Source organism: Littorina saxatilis, unplaced genomic scaffold (assembly GCF_037325665.1).
Source record: "Littorina saxatilis isolate snail1 unplaced genomic scaffold, US_GU_Lsax_2.0 scaffold_1293, whole genome shotgun sequence".
Lineage (NCBI taxonomy): Eukaryota > Metazoa > Mollusca > Gastropoda > Littorinimorpha > Littorinidae > Littorina > Littorina saxatilis.
The window spans coordinates 18511-33096 of NW_027126951.1; the positions used below are offsets into that span (position 1 = coordinate 18511).

Here is a 14586-nt window from a genome sequence, read left to right on the forward strand (position 1 = left end):
GAACGAAATGTTTACTCCGGAGTAAAAATCTTGTGGGAGTAATTTTCTCGTGTTACACCGCCCCCCCAAAAGATTTCAAAATTAAACGCACGTTCTCTTGCACCAGCCGCAACCTCACTATGCCATATCCTGTCTCAAATGTCCCAAAGTACTCTACGTTGGTGAGACCGAAAGAACACTCTCTACCCGCTTCACCGAACATCTGGCAGATATTCGGCATTGCCGCTGTAGGTCTGTTGCCCAACATTTCAACAGCAGCAACCACACCTCCCTGGATGCACGTGTGAAAGGTGTCTGGCAAATGTACAGCACCTCCACAGACAGAAAACAAGTAGAGTCCAATTTCATTTTATCCCTGGGCACATCCACACCTGACGGTTTGAATGCGAAAATGTGATGTACATGTATTCTCCTAACATACTGTGGATTTACGGTACGTGTGTGTGTGTATTTGTGTGTGTGTGTGTGTGTGTGTGTGTGTGTGTGTATGTTTATGTGTGTGTTTATGTGTTTGGTTTTGTGTGTGTGTGTGTGCATGCGTGCGAGCGTGTGTTTCTTCAACCTGTAGTCTATGTCTACGGTTTTCGCACCCCCCCCCCCCCAACCCCTCCACCGACCCCTCTCGACCAATATAAGTTTAGGTCGGCCTCTGACGTCACATGGCACAAAGAAGGACAATCCAATCTGCAATCGATGTCTCTCACACTATACTGAAGATCCTACAAATGGGTTAGCTCCCTTTTTCATTTCCTTTGTACCATTCATTATGTATACGGCTGTAGCAACTATTTGATGTCTCGCTTAGGGGCTGTTTAACAACTGTTTGTTCGTCAGGTCGATGCTTAGAAGATGTGCTGGGGTCCTGAAATTGTTGTACAAACAATTCTTTCAAAATATCATTCCGAAGATCTCATAATTATGTGACCCTCCACCACGGAATGAGTCGCATGTCATCTTTGCACGATTTTCATATTGTTAAATTTTTTCTAAAGAGTGTTTTATGCTCTATCCAGTGGTAAAAACCGTTTTAGAAAATAGCGAAAACGTTTTGAGTTATAAGCCTGTGACTAAGGAGACCCTCACACTTTTACCACAGTCCCCCCGGACTTATATTAAGCCTAGCGCAGAACCGCGCGAGGTGACATGCGACTCATTTCGTGGTGGAGGGTCACATATAGGGTCGTCGAATATCAACCGCACAAAAAATTGTTTTATGACCAAACTTTTATATTAAAGACTATTCCGAAGGTCTCATACTAGGATCATATAATACAAAACGCAAAATGTTGTTGTATGAATAAACATTTGTTTCAATACCTTTTCGAACATTATATTTTGCTTTTAGAATTCGAATCAGCGGTTTAAGTCCTGGTACGTGTAAACTCGTATTTCTAGTTAATGAAAAAAAGAAGTTCGATAGAGAGCAAATACTATTAATGACATTGTAAGGCTCCAGAGATTTGTTCTATGATGCAATAGATCTAGACGGTGTCTGAAAATACCTCTATTGGCATTCCATTGGCTGTAGAAAAGTTGTTTCAAGCGATGCAAGCATAATCTGCAACTAATCGGTTGAGGCTAAGCGGCAAACGATCATGGCGGAAGTCATAAGACTTAGTGAGGTCCGATGTCCACAATTATTTTCGAAAGAAAAGGCATCATATCGAACCAACACTGCGTAACATACACATCGGAACTTATAATTAACTGTGAGGCAATGATATCTTGCCTCTTGATATCATTGGCGTGTGCTTGCATCACTGTTTGAATGGGACACAACCCATCCACAGCCAAAAACACCTTAAAAAGCAGAGTTGTTTTTAAATATGGTCTATTCGTGATGAAAAATAAACACACCCTCTGAGGACATCGCTTTCGGGCACATGCGTGTCGATTTCAGTCCATAGATACAGTCACCACAAAAGTTACAAATAAGAACAAACATGTTTTCAGCATTTCATATGCTACAACTTTATTCCTCAAATATTTCGCTGCCATTTCCAGAAACGTTACCATTCACTGATCATCACTTTCGTTGTAGTTGTGTGTGTGTTAGTCAGTGTGTTAGCGAGTGCGTGTGCGTGTGCGTGTGTGTATGTGTGCGTGCGTGCGTGCGTGCGTTCGTTCGTGCGTGCGTGCGTGTGTGTGTGTGTGTGTGTGTGTGTGTGTGTGTGTGTGTGTGTGTGTGTGTGTGTGTGAGTGTGTGTGTGTGTGTGAGTTTTTCTGTGTCTGAGTCATCGATCGTTTTTAGATACACTAAATACACAACTTCGTTTGACAGCCATGTGGATGCAAAATTAAAGTTATGCATCTGTCAACATCCAGATTCATCCAAATAAGTAAGTTGGGTTTTTATATTTAGTCAAGTTTTGACTAAATATTTTAACATCGAGGGGGAATCGAAACGAGGGTCGTGGTGTATGTGCGTGTGTCTGTCTGTCTGTCTGTCTGTCTGTGTGTGTGTGTGTGTAGAGCGATTCAGACTAAACTACTGGACCGATCTTTATGAAATTTGACATGAGAGTTCCTGGGTATGAAATGCCCGAACGTTTTTTTCATTTTTTTGATAAATGTCTTTGATGACGTCATATCCGGCTTTTCGTGAAAGTTGAGGCGGCACTGTCACGCCCTCATTTTTCAACCAAATTGGTTCAAATTTTGGTCAAGTAATCTTCGACGAAGCCCGGGATTCGGTATTGCATTTCAGCTTGGTGGCTTAAAAATTAATTAATGACTTTGGTCATTAAAAATCGGAAAATTGTAAAAAAAAATAAAAATTTATAAAACGATCCAAATTTACGTTTATCTTATTCTCCATCATTTGCTGATTCCAAAAACATATAAATATGTTATATTCGGATTCAAAACAAGCTCTGAAAATTAAATATATAAAAATTATTATCAAAATTAAATTGTCCAAATCAATTTAAAAACACTTTCATCTTATTCCTTGTCGGTTCCTGATTCCAAAAACATATAGATATGATATGTTTGGATTAAAAACACGCTCAGAAAGTTAAAACAAAGAGAGGTACAGAAAAGCGTGCTATCCTTCTTAGCGCAACTACTACCCCGCTCTTCTTGTCAATTTCACTGCCTTTGCCATGAGCGGTGGACTGACGATGCTACGAGTATACGGTCTTGCTGAAAAATGGCAGCTACTTGACTAAATATTGTATTTTCGCCTTACGCGACTTGTTTTTATGTTTCTTTGTGTGTGTTTCTTTTGATCAGATTATATCTTGACTTATCCTAGTTTTTGCGTTTCCTTCGTTAACATCAACGTGAAATCCATGTTCTAATCTAGTAAACTAAAGAACCCACCATTTTAGTCCGTTCATTGTATCATCAAGTATAACTCAGAAAAACAGCGCTTATCATAATTTCAGTGAACGTATCCGCGAGTAAGCAGCCACCATTTATTCTTTGCACAATCATACAGCAACGTTGCGTTTATCTGGAGGATAACTTGCTACGTCTTCCTTGGAGGAGAGAGAGAGAGAGAGAGAGAGAGAGAGAGAGAGAGAGAGAGAGAGAGAGAGAGAGAGAGAGAGAGAGAGAGAGAGAGAGAGAGAGAGAGAGAGAGAGAGAGAGAGAGAGAGAGAGAGAGAGAGAGAGAGAGAGAGAGAGAGAGAGTGTGAAAATCAATCCGATTTGAGTCCAGAAAGGCCGGTAATACTCTCCTTCAAATAGGGTTTTGTCATGCAAGAACCCCGAGTTATCAGACCAGCCCATCAAATACCCATAAACCACTTCAGAAATCCTTACATTTCACTCGATATTTGGAGGGTAACGACAACACTTTGTCTACCCGGTTTTTAACGACTTCTAGTAATCAGAGGTCAAAGACATGGGATATGCCCTGTTCTGCTTTAGTATAATGTTTAATGTTTTGAAGCCTTTTTGATTGATTGATTGATTGATTGATTGATTTATTGAGTGACTGATTAATTGATTGATTGGTTGGTTGGTTGGTTGGTTGGTTGGTTGATTGGTTGGTTGGTTGATTGGTTGGTTGGTTGGTTGATTGATTGATTGATTGATTAATGAATTGATCTATTGATTGATTGATTGATTGATTAATTTGTTGGCTGGTTTGTTGGTTGGTAGGTTGGTTGGTTGATCCGTTTATCGGTTGGTCGGTCGGACGGTTGGTTTGTTGGTTGGTAGTTTTGTTGGTTGGTTGGTCGGTTTGTTTAAATCTATTATATTTATTACATTTAAAAAAAAATACATATTGGGCCTCTTGAAACTTTTCCTCACATGCCCATGACGTCCCATTCTGTGACATTTACCTTGCAATCTAACTAAAGACCACTCCGCCTGACAATTCTGACGAGTAAATTGTGTATCGCCCACCGCTCGAGTCCCATTCCCTTGAACAAATTGGTTTTAACGATGTGCTCCACCGGCGAAATTTTTTTTCACACGTCAGTTGCGGGCTTTCAATCCCGAAGGCTGGTTCCGAGTAACTACGAACGTAATCGGAAGTTCCGATGTTTACCAAGTCAAAGAGCCGAGTCGAACACTATCCTTGCGTCATCCAGGGAGATACTGTACAGATCTCTGCGTCATCTTTGACTTTGCAAGCAGCTTCGGAGATTTCAAAACAACGTTTTTGCCCCAAAAAAGATTGTGGGCTCTTTTTTTTTCCTCCTCAAGTTATTTTGGACGTTGAGCGTGGTTTGTCAGACCTATAGCGTTTCGGTTTTTAGTCAAGTTACAAAATGGCAGTCCAAGGCAAGGAGCGAAGGTGATCAATTCGGAAAGAATCTCCAATGATGTTTGCTAATGCGAGAGAATTGGGACGGGCGAACCATTGCATATTAACCAGAGGTAAGTTTCCATGTTTCGTTTTATACTTAGAGTGGGTCTTTGCGAGTATGTGTTGCAACATGTGTCACTCCGCTCACTGTCACTGACACGGTCACTGAGTGTCAGTCTCTGACAACAACATTGGATGCATGTACCTGTACGTGTATGTATGTATCCTTGCCTTACGTCAGGTACGAAGATAGTTGCCCTGTACAGGGATTTCCTCATTAATGTGGAGAAGAAGAAGAGTACCACTGCCACGTTTTTGCAACCTCTTTTTGACCCAATTCGAGATGCATGAGTCATAATATTTTAAAAATCCTTTTTTTTAAGATTGAATCCAACTTCCAAGACAGTGAATAAAAAATCAAAGCTAGTGCTGGTCAAATGTTTTAATGCTAGAATTAAAAATAGATAACCTTCTCGGAATATAATTGCAAGCAGGTTGGAGGCTAGTTCAAGAATCAAATTGCTGACTTACCCAGGCTGGCTGGTTACAGTGCGTTTCTTTGAAAGGCAATCAATGGTTCTACTGCTCTGCTAGTACTCACCATTTTGAAAGTGATGTTCCCATGATTGGTACTTCATCTATTATTTTATTGCAGGTCTCCTCTCAGCTGAAAAAGCCAACCGATTGCTGCATGGCCAGCGACGAATCAGGTAAAAGGTTTTATTATGTACAACTGTCAGTGTCAGTGTTATGACATACAGTGTGTTTTTTCCTTCCCCTCTCTCTCATTCTCAAGTTCTGGTCAGAATAACTCATGTGGAGGTGTGCGTGTGTGACTGTGAGCAAGACTGTGAGAGAGTGGTGTTTTTTTTTTTATAATTCAGGTTCAGGGATAATAATAAAATAATGAACACCTACTGACTTAGACTCCAAACCGCAAGCTCTTAGCCTTATTTCACCAGTATGGTGATCACTTCCTCCCGTATTGGAACCATTACTAATATACTAGAAGCGCATGACTTTCAGTGTGTATGTTTGATTAAAAAAAAATGCATTGCAGTAAACACTGTCACTGTCAGGATATAATTATCTCAATGAAACTGTGTGTCAAGTTCTATTATTATTTTCCTTTTTTGAGTATGTATAACATGTATATTATGCATGTGTGTAGAGCACAGAGAGCGTAAAACTTTAAAAGGAAAATAATAATTAGAACTTGACACACATGATTCCTATGATAATGTAGGGCAGTGGCATTGATATCTTTCTAGAATAATATGTCGTTTTACATTCAGTGAAATTTTGACTGAATTAGTGAACTGAATGTATTCAAATATGGTGACAGACATGTATACAATGTAGACAAGTTAAAGTTGTATGTGTGTACATCACTACATGTTCTGTAGCTTACAAGTTACATTGAAAACAGCCTTGACTATAATGGAAATCCACTTAATCACTGTCTTTGGGGTTCCAACAAAAATCAGACGCAGATAGGGGGGGGGGGGGGGGGGGGGGTCGGGGGATTTTATTTGAACTTGTCTACCAGGGAAAAAGAATGTTTAAGCTCTTGGCATTTGTGTGGGTTTAGTGTGTGTATGTGTGTCAGTTACAAACAGTACACAACTTATTCCTTTATACTCATACTTAGACTTGTTCTTGTCGTTGTGTTTAAGATCCGTTCCTTTCTCATTCATTTGTCAGTAGTGACTGAAGATGACGAAGACCTGGCCAGTGAATGTGGATGAAAAGCAGTGCTATCCAAGTCCAGCTATGATCGATGGGGAAACTACAGCAACAGCCCCAGAGGATCACCGGACAAAAAGAACTGTTTCCCAGTATTGTAAATGTCCACTCCGTAATTTGGTTGTATTGAGCATTACAACTTGTTGCTATTGTACATTTTTGTCAATGTTTTAAAGGCCCGCTACGCCTCACAGGGCCGGACTAGGCTAAGAGGTGGGGGGGGGGGGGGGGGGGGGTTGTCAGTGGTGGTCCAGGGGGATGTTCCCCTTGGCGGGGTCAAGGGGCAGAGCCCCTATATTGTGGGGGTCAGGGGGCGAAGCCCCCTGAAGCTGATGGGTAGGTCATATTCTGAGATAGGAAAATGGTCGCTCTTTGCATGAAACGGCATAAAATAAACAACAATAAAAATGTTTTTAAATAAGTGAGGTACATGTTTAGGCTGGGGGGAGGGCGGGGGGTTGCGCAACCACCATACCCCCCCCCCCCCCCCCCCGGTAGTCCGGCCCTGCCTCATTTAAAAAGTTGTCCTATCGTTTTGAACTGAGCGCTGTTATTGTCCCATAAGAACTCCATTCCTTTGGACGGTGCAATATTCTATATTTTTCTCTCAAGATACACATTTTCAAAAAGAGACCGAGCGCTGAACTGAAGTTGTGCAGTGCGGATCTTGCGTTTTGGGGAATTCCAAACCGTTTGTGATATGAGCTGTTTGGGTACACCTGTCTGCAGCACATTCAAGTTAGGAGTACGGGAGACAACTCCAACTGACCATAAGTCTTGCGTCTGCTTTTGTTTTCAGTTCAAGACATTTTGACGAAGCGCATTGAATTATGCCACCGAAATAAAACTAAGGCCTGTCCACTTACAAAAACTGCTGGGTCAAAGTTCAGTAAATCTGACATTTTCTTAAAGGTACTGAACTTGTCAAATCCAGGTGCACAGAGCCCCTGGGGCTTTTAGTCATACCTCAGGCAGCTATCCGTTAGAAGAACTACCAAGTTTCATTGACTTGCACCCAAAGAGTCAAGAACTGCGATTTTTTTACGAATTAATTTACTAGCAAACTATGTCAGACGTCATCATGAGTTTGTGTAAAACAAAATGGATGCCGGAATCACTCAGTTGAATCGAACTCCGACCAAACACCACGTAATAACTAGGTTAATTTATGCACTCGCGTGAACAAGAAACTGTCGAGCTTCACAGATGTCGTCGTTGGGTTTGTTTTACTACCATAGGAGGATTTTTGAACTGTAAATGCACTCAGCTGCAACAAAAACGCAAAACGAAGGCTGTGAGCTGCACTGTGCCTTTAAGGAAATGTGCGGCAGTAAAATTGAATTCGGAAAATACATGGAATAACCTGGTTTTCTGCATAAAAATAAATAAAACAATTGTGAATACTTCTTCTGCGTTCGTGGGCTGAAACTCCCATGTACACTCGTGTTTTTGCACGAGTGGATTTTTACGTGTATGATCCTTTTTACCCCGCCAATTAGGCAGCCATACGCCGCTTTCGGAGAATTGTGAATACTGATCGACGTAGAGTGCCGTTGGAAACAGTCGTTACATTGGATTTCTAGGAAACTGTTTAACAGCGACATCATACATCAGAAATTCCTAATATTTGGCACAAAGATACACATGTATCAATCTACAATCATATAGAACGATTTTTGACAACAGACTACAGTTGAATTTTGATATCTTTTGTCATGAGGATGAACGAATTTCTTACTGCATATTCATTACAATAATTAATTTAAATTCAACTGTAGTTTTTAACAAAAAACACGTTCTTTATGATTGTAGATATAATACATGTGTATCCTTAAATATTATGAATTTCTGATGTATGATGTTGCTGTAAAACTGTTTTCTAGAAATCCCATATGGCGCTGTTAATGCTAGATTCCATAGCAACAGCAGTCTATATCCATCCACAATGTTTTCATTCATTTTAATAAGTCACTTCAAGAATTAACCAGAAAACCAAGTTATTCCTTGACTATTCTTCAAGTTTAAAGGCACAATGCAGCTCACAGCCTTTGTTTTGCGTTTTTGTTGCCGCTGAGTGCATTTACAGTTCAAAAATCCTCCTATGCCTATGGTAGTAAAACAAACCAAACCCAAAACTACCCAACGACGACATCTGTGAAGCTCGACAATTTCTTGTTCACGCGAGTGCATAAATTAACCTAGTTATTACATGGTGTTTGGTCTGAGTTCGATTCAAATGAGTGATTCCGGCCTCCATTTTGTTTTACACAAACTCATGATGATGTCTGACATAGTTTGCAGTGACGTGTCTTTTTGTGCATGATGTGGTGATCTACCTGATCTAAATTTAGATCCAAAAATAGGTCAAGACCAGCCGGGACAGAGTCCGAAATTAATTCGTAAAAAAATCGCAGTTCTTGACTCTTTGGGTGCAAGTCAATGAAACTTGGTAGTTCTTCTAACGGATAGCTGCCTGAGGTATGACTAAAAGCCCCAGGGGATCCGTGCACCTGGATTTGACAAGTTCAGTACCTTTAAGTTTGGTAATTTTACTGCCGCACATTGCCTTAAGTCATAAATAAAGGGTTCCAGTAACATACCATTCTTCTTTATTGATTATGAACTTTGGAAGGTTAGATTTTGGAATCAGTTTTTTTTAAATATTTCCTTGATGTGTTGTAATAAGATCAACCGTCTGCTTGGACATACTAAAGATCCACTACCTGGCTGCTGTCTGCGGAAAATCGATTAATTCATACGTGTGTTTGTGTAGAGGTGTTCTTATTGCATGTTCAAGCCAGGACAGATGGTGACCTGAAACATTTACACATGTATGCAGGACTGCTACTTTAAGCTTAGGTGCAAGTGTGATGATATAATTATTTGTTTGACTGATTATGGGCATTAAAATAAAACTGCAAAAAGAATACTTACACTTGAGATCTGATTTTGTGCGTGTCTGTGTGTGTGTGCGCATGAGGGTGTGTGTGGGCCATTTGACATACTTGCAGAAGAAACCAACAGAGGTAACTGATAAACTGCATTTATTAACACAAAGAGGTAAACAAAGTGAGTTCACACATTTCACAAAAGTAAGAAAAGGCAGTCTCACATGTGTGATAGTCTAGGAATACCAATGCATTCACAATATTTAGTACTCACATGAATGGCCCAAGAAAACTATAGGCTGAGAATGCAAGTTCTAATTTGGCACATTTGTACATGTAGCTGCATCCACTAGACATATATCCATCTTACAATAAAAAAAAACTAGTGGTTAGGACATGGGCCTGAAAATCTCAAGGTCCTAGGTTCGAATCTCTGCAGAGGCATTTACTTTTTCCCCTTAGTTAAAATAAAAATGCTCAATCGAGAGAGAGCAACCGTAAAGTTACCAGCGTAAAAGTAAAGTGTTGAATGCAGCTGTAAAGGTCATGCCAGCAGTGTGGGTCAGTTCTGGTAGCTCTGTCAGCACAGAATGGACTGAATCTGATCATCATCCTCAGCAAAGCCAGGCACCACTCTGCAAGCTGCCTGCACGTCATATCTCGGCACCTCACTTCCTGGAAAATAAAGAAAATGTATTACTGAGCACATTCAGACTTTGCTGTGCGCTGATGGGGATATGTTTTTGGTATTGAGAAGAGGGTGTGTGGTGGGGGTGCCGGAAGGTAGGTAGGAAGTAATACATGTACTTGTTCTTCACACAATCAGTGGGATGGAGAATGGTGTGGGTGATACTGACAGTGACAACTATTAACTAAACTGTAAACATTGTTCTGTAATATTACAGGTGCCATCATTCCTTCCTGTGAAAACCATTTATTTATATATACTTTCATCATTAAAATTAAAAAGAATCTTTCATCATTAAAATTAAAAAGACTTCCTCACAAGAACCTTTCTAACGACATGATATCTTGTTATGCTGCTGATGTGAGCGGTTTTTCTGGAAATTTACTATTTTTTTAATTGACAGCATGAGCCCTCATCCCACACACATTCCCTATTTAGCGTTGACACCTTACAGTTTTGTTGAGAAATGTGATGTGAAGTCATTCAGAAAATTCTAACACTGCGCAGGGGCAGTCAGGGTGTTGATACGTTTTACTATATTATATAACTCTTATTCCATGTAAAAAATAAAAAAAACTATAAAAAAAACTGACTGGCCAGATCTGTGATTGTGAGCCAAGGAAAGGACTGACTGTATTTAAAATAATTCCAGTAATGAGTAAATCTTTCATTCTAGCTATTTCATGTTTTACTTTCTTGCATCACAATAGTTCAAATCAATGTTCATACAAACAGCATAATGCACTTTATGAGTATAGGGTTGCAACAAACTTTAAGATGGGAAGGAGAGAGAAAATAAAGATATTTGTACCATTATGTATACAAAGTACATCATACCAATTAGTGAATTACCATGCACAGTATTACTATGCATCTTCAAATGTATGAATAATTTCATCTACAAAGTACTTGTAAATGTAATACAATTTACAAAGAACAAAAGACTGCTGAATGATCTACATCAGTACATGCATGCAGGGACCTATATTAGGTCTATGATGCATGTTTATAGCTACAGACTACCATCACCAATACCTTATAAATGTGTAACTTACTCTTCAGGGGTAGTCTGTAATGTAAAGCACCACGCCAAGTCATCCTGATACCTCTCCAGTACATGTATCCATGTTTAAAGGTAAACTGTTGGAACTGAAAGACAGGAGCTGTATGAATGATGCACATCACCTCTGGTTTCTCGGGAGGCCTGAAAAAAACCATAACAATATTAACATAACTATTAACATGTCTTGAAAATGAAATAAGTACTATTTCAACTTCACTATCAGAGCCAAATCACTCACTAATTCAGTAATTGTTTTGTTTATTCTTTTACAACCATAGTTCATACACTGATACAGCAACATTTGATTCTGTGCATATAGATTAAAGATCAAGCATTTTCTAAACTTGAGTAAAAAAAATAAGAACACAACAAGCACACACTCTGTGACTCACAGTCACACCCAGTTACTCAGTAACACACACATGACATACACAACAGATGAATCTTGCTCAGTTCTACAAAGGCCACGTTTGCAATGGTCATGTCTTGGATTTTAAAAACAATAACTTACCTGCTGGTTGATCCAAACCGATGATTGACAATCAGTGAGAGGAAAATGTCCGAGGCTGAGGATACTGCCTGTGGTGGGAGGGCGTTCCATTCGCCAATGGTGCGAGGAAAGAAAGACTGCTGTCCGCTGTATGATGTTCTGCAGGCTGGGAGTTTATGAGCCTCAGCATGGATTGAGCGAGCGCTGAGTGCATTCTTTTCGCTCTATCCTATTAATTCACACATTGACCCTGCAGCAGTGACGATCATTTCTAGATTGCAATCGGCAAAGTTCGTAGCTCGGATTGCACTCATTCCAGCGCTACCGTGTACTGGGTCAGCGAGACACGAACGACAACTCAAATCGATAAGCATCCGAACACATCGGAACTTCCGTTTACGTTCGTAGCTACTCGGAAATAGCCTTCGGGATTGAAAGCCCGCAACTGACGTGTGAAAAAAAATTTCGACACCGGGACTGATTGCTTGAATGGTTTAATGATGGAACAGCTAGAGTAAATAGTTCCAAGTTGGAGACCACAGTTAGAGATGCCGCACCCCCCTCACCCTCCCCCACCCCCCCCCCCCCCCCCCCCCCCCCTTCGTACATACCGTCTGATAAATCACCCGGAATTCCCGTACAATGGCATACAGGAAACTGAGAGGTGCAACCCCCCCTCCCCCCAACACAAAATAAAAAAATAAAAAATAAAACCCCACACACTTTGACTTTCTCTTCTGAAATCAGAAGGGTCCCTCTGCTTGTGTGTGGGTTTTGTTCATTAATGTTGTAACTTGCCTTTGTGTCAATCCGCAGCAAGGCATTTTTACCCTGCGCACTAAGCAGCCTGACTGTTGAGTTTTGGTGTGAGTCAAAGTGGAAGGATGTTCATAACCTGTACAATAGTTTAACCGAGCGTATGCAAAGTACCCCCAGGTATCTTTAAAAGCACGACATTTGGGAAAAGGCCAAGGGAAGCACAAATGATAATCGATATTTGGAAATCAATCTCTTTTCAATTCTGTTTCCTGGTACAGTGGTGCACACCAGAGACGTTAAAGGTCTTGTCAGCTATATTTACTCTTCAAAATAATTGTTACTGACGGGTAAAATAAAATGTATAACATTTTTAACATTTTCTAAAAAATCAAAGGTTCAATGATTTAAATGAAGCTTGCCATTTTTAGAATTCACAAACTGACTGTCGGCGTTGCTTTAGAATCAATTTTGACAAATAGTTCTATTGCTTTGCAAATCACGTGAACAGATTTTGGTTTTCTGGGACAAGGAGATGTATTTTCAAAGTCGTATACATTCAGCACAAAAAATCACGCAAGGACACAAACTTGTGTTAAATGTGCCACACTAAGGTACAAAGTGTTCCCAACCTGTAACGGTGCTCTACAATTCAAAGCCTTTAACAGTTTTCACACTGACGAAAATGGAGACTTGATTTTAGCAAAATTTTTTTGAAAGATTGTACACATTTTCTTATGTGAGGTACCAGCTTGTTGGGATTAATTAGTCTTATTTTAAAGCAAATGTGCTAAAATCTGAAAATCTGAATGTTCAAGCATTGCCTGATCTGCCGTATCTGGATGTCTGGGTCATTGTTACAACTAAGTATCTCTCCTTCCCTCCCCCTCTCTCTCTCTCACACACACACACACACACACACACACACACACACACACACACACACACACACACACACACACACAAACACACACATACACACACACACACACACGCTAGCATGCACACGTGTGTGTGTGTGTGTGTGTGTGTGTATGTATGTGTACGTGTGTGCATGTGCGTGCGCTTGCGCGTGTGTGACTGTACCTGTGTCTGTGTCGTTGTCTCAGACTGTCATTCGTTATTTTGTCGGTTTGTCGATATATATATGTGTTTGTGTGAATGCGAAAAAGAAAGAAACAGAAATGGACGAGAAACACGCGGGGAGACAAAAAGAACAAGAAATTCCTCCGAGGTAGGAAAAACACCCCCGTTGGTCAAAGGGAAATAACCATTCTCCCTGCCACCAACTGAGAAGGTTATTTCCCTTTGACCATTAATATCTCCCTCTATAAGTCCTTGTAGAATCTTAATCCACCAATAACTCCCTAACCGTGTGTTTGACTGGTCCCAATTTTTGTAAGGACCGTCTCAGGAATGTATAGAACCTGTTCACCAAGTTTGGTGACGATCATCCCGTTCATTCTTGAGATCTATATGCGAACACAAACACACAAACACACAAACACATCGACCGAAACCTATACACACCCCTATACCGGGGGTGTAAAGAGGGAGACCGACGAATCGAGGGTTAGAGAGTGACAACCAAAAAAGAAAAACAGAGACAGGTAATTAAAACATATTAAAAAAAATACTAATAAACAAAGTCAAAATAACACATCAAAATGTAAAAAACTAAAACACAAAAAACTTACCTGAATATCCCGCATGTGGTCAAGAAATATCCTCTCCCGCAAAACAATGCCCTACAAGCACTCACAAACACGCTGCGACAGCGACAACTACAACAACCAAACCATCGATGTCGCTGCAGCCAGCCCCTTCAGGCGAAACTGTCCCGAGCGCTTGCCACAAAAACTCAGTACTGCGTTGTGCACATAAGAAATACACTGACGCACATACACACACACACACTCACGCGCGAGCAGGACCCGCACGCACACTCATTTATGCGGCACGCGACAGTAGTTGTTACTATGGCGCCGCGTGTATCCCGTAGGACTGTTGTTGGACGCTTATCCCGTAGGACTGTTGTTGGACGCTGTTTCTGTTGCTGCTGCGACAGTGGCAGTATTTTGGCGGTTTTGACTAGTTAATGGAGGTGTTCTCTGGGTTTTTTGACTGGGCTTGTATGGATTTGGGCTGTGGATGGTTGTGAACAGTGCGTACGTGTCAGTGTGTGTGTGT

At 40.6% G+C, this 14586-nt stretch overlaps 2 long non-coding RNA genes across 2 annotated transcripts; one reads left to right on the plus strand and one right to left on the minus strand.

The window, feature by feature from the left end:
- The first annotated feature begins 4422 nt into the window (after positions 1-4422).
- LOC138955425 (uncharacterized) lies at positions 4423-6717 on the plus strand. Its single transcript, XR_011452225.1, has 3 exons — positions 4423-4836; positions 5421-5475; positions 6470-6717. It is a non-coding gene; the product is annotated as an uncharacterized lncRNA (long non-coding RNA).
- A 2821-nt stretch (positions 6718-9538) lies between these two features.
- LOC138955424 (uncharacterized) lies at positions 9539-12090 on the minus strand. Its single transcript, XR_011452224.1, has 3 exons — positions 11662-12090; positions 11143-11291; positions 9539-10074 (listed from the first exon to the last, which is right to left on the minus strand). It is a non-coding gene; the product is annotated as an uncharacterized lncRNA (long non-coding RNA).
- Positions 12091-14586: the final 2496 nt, after the last annotated feature.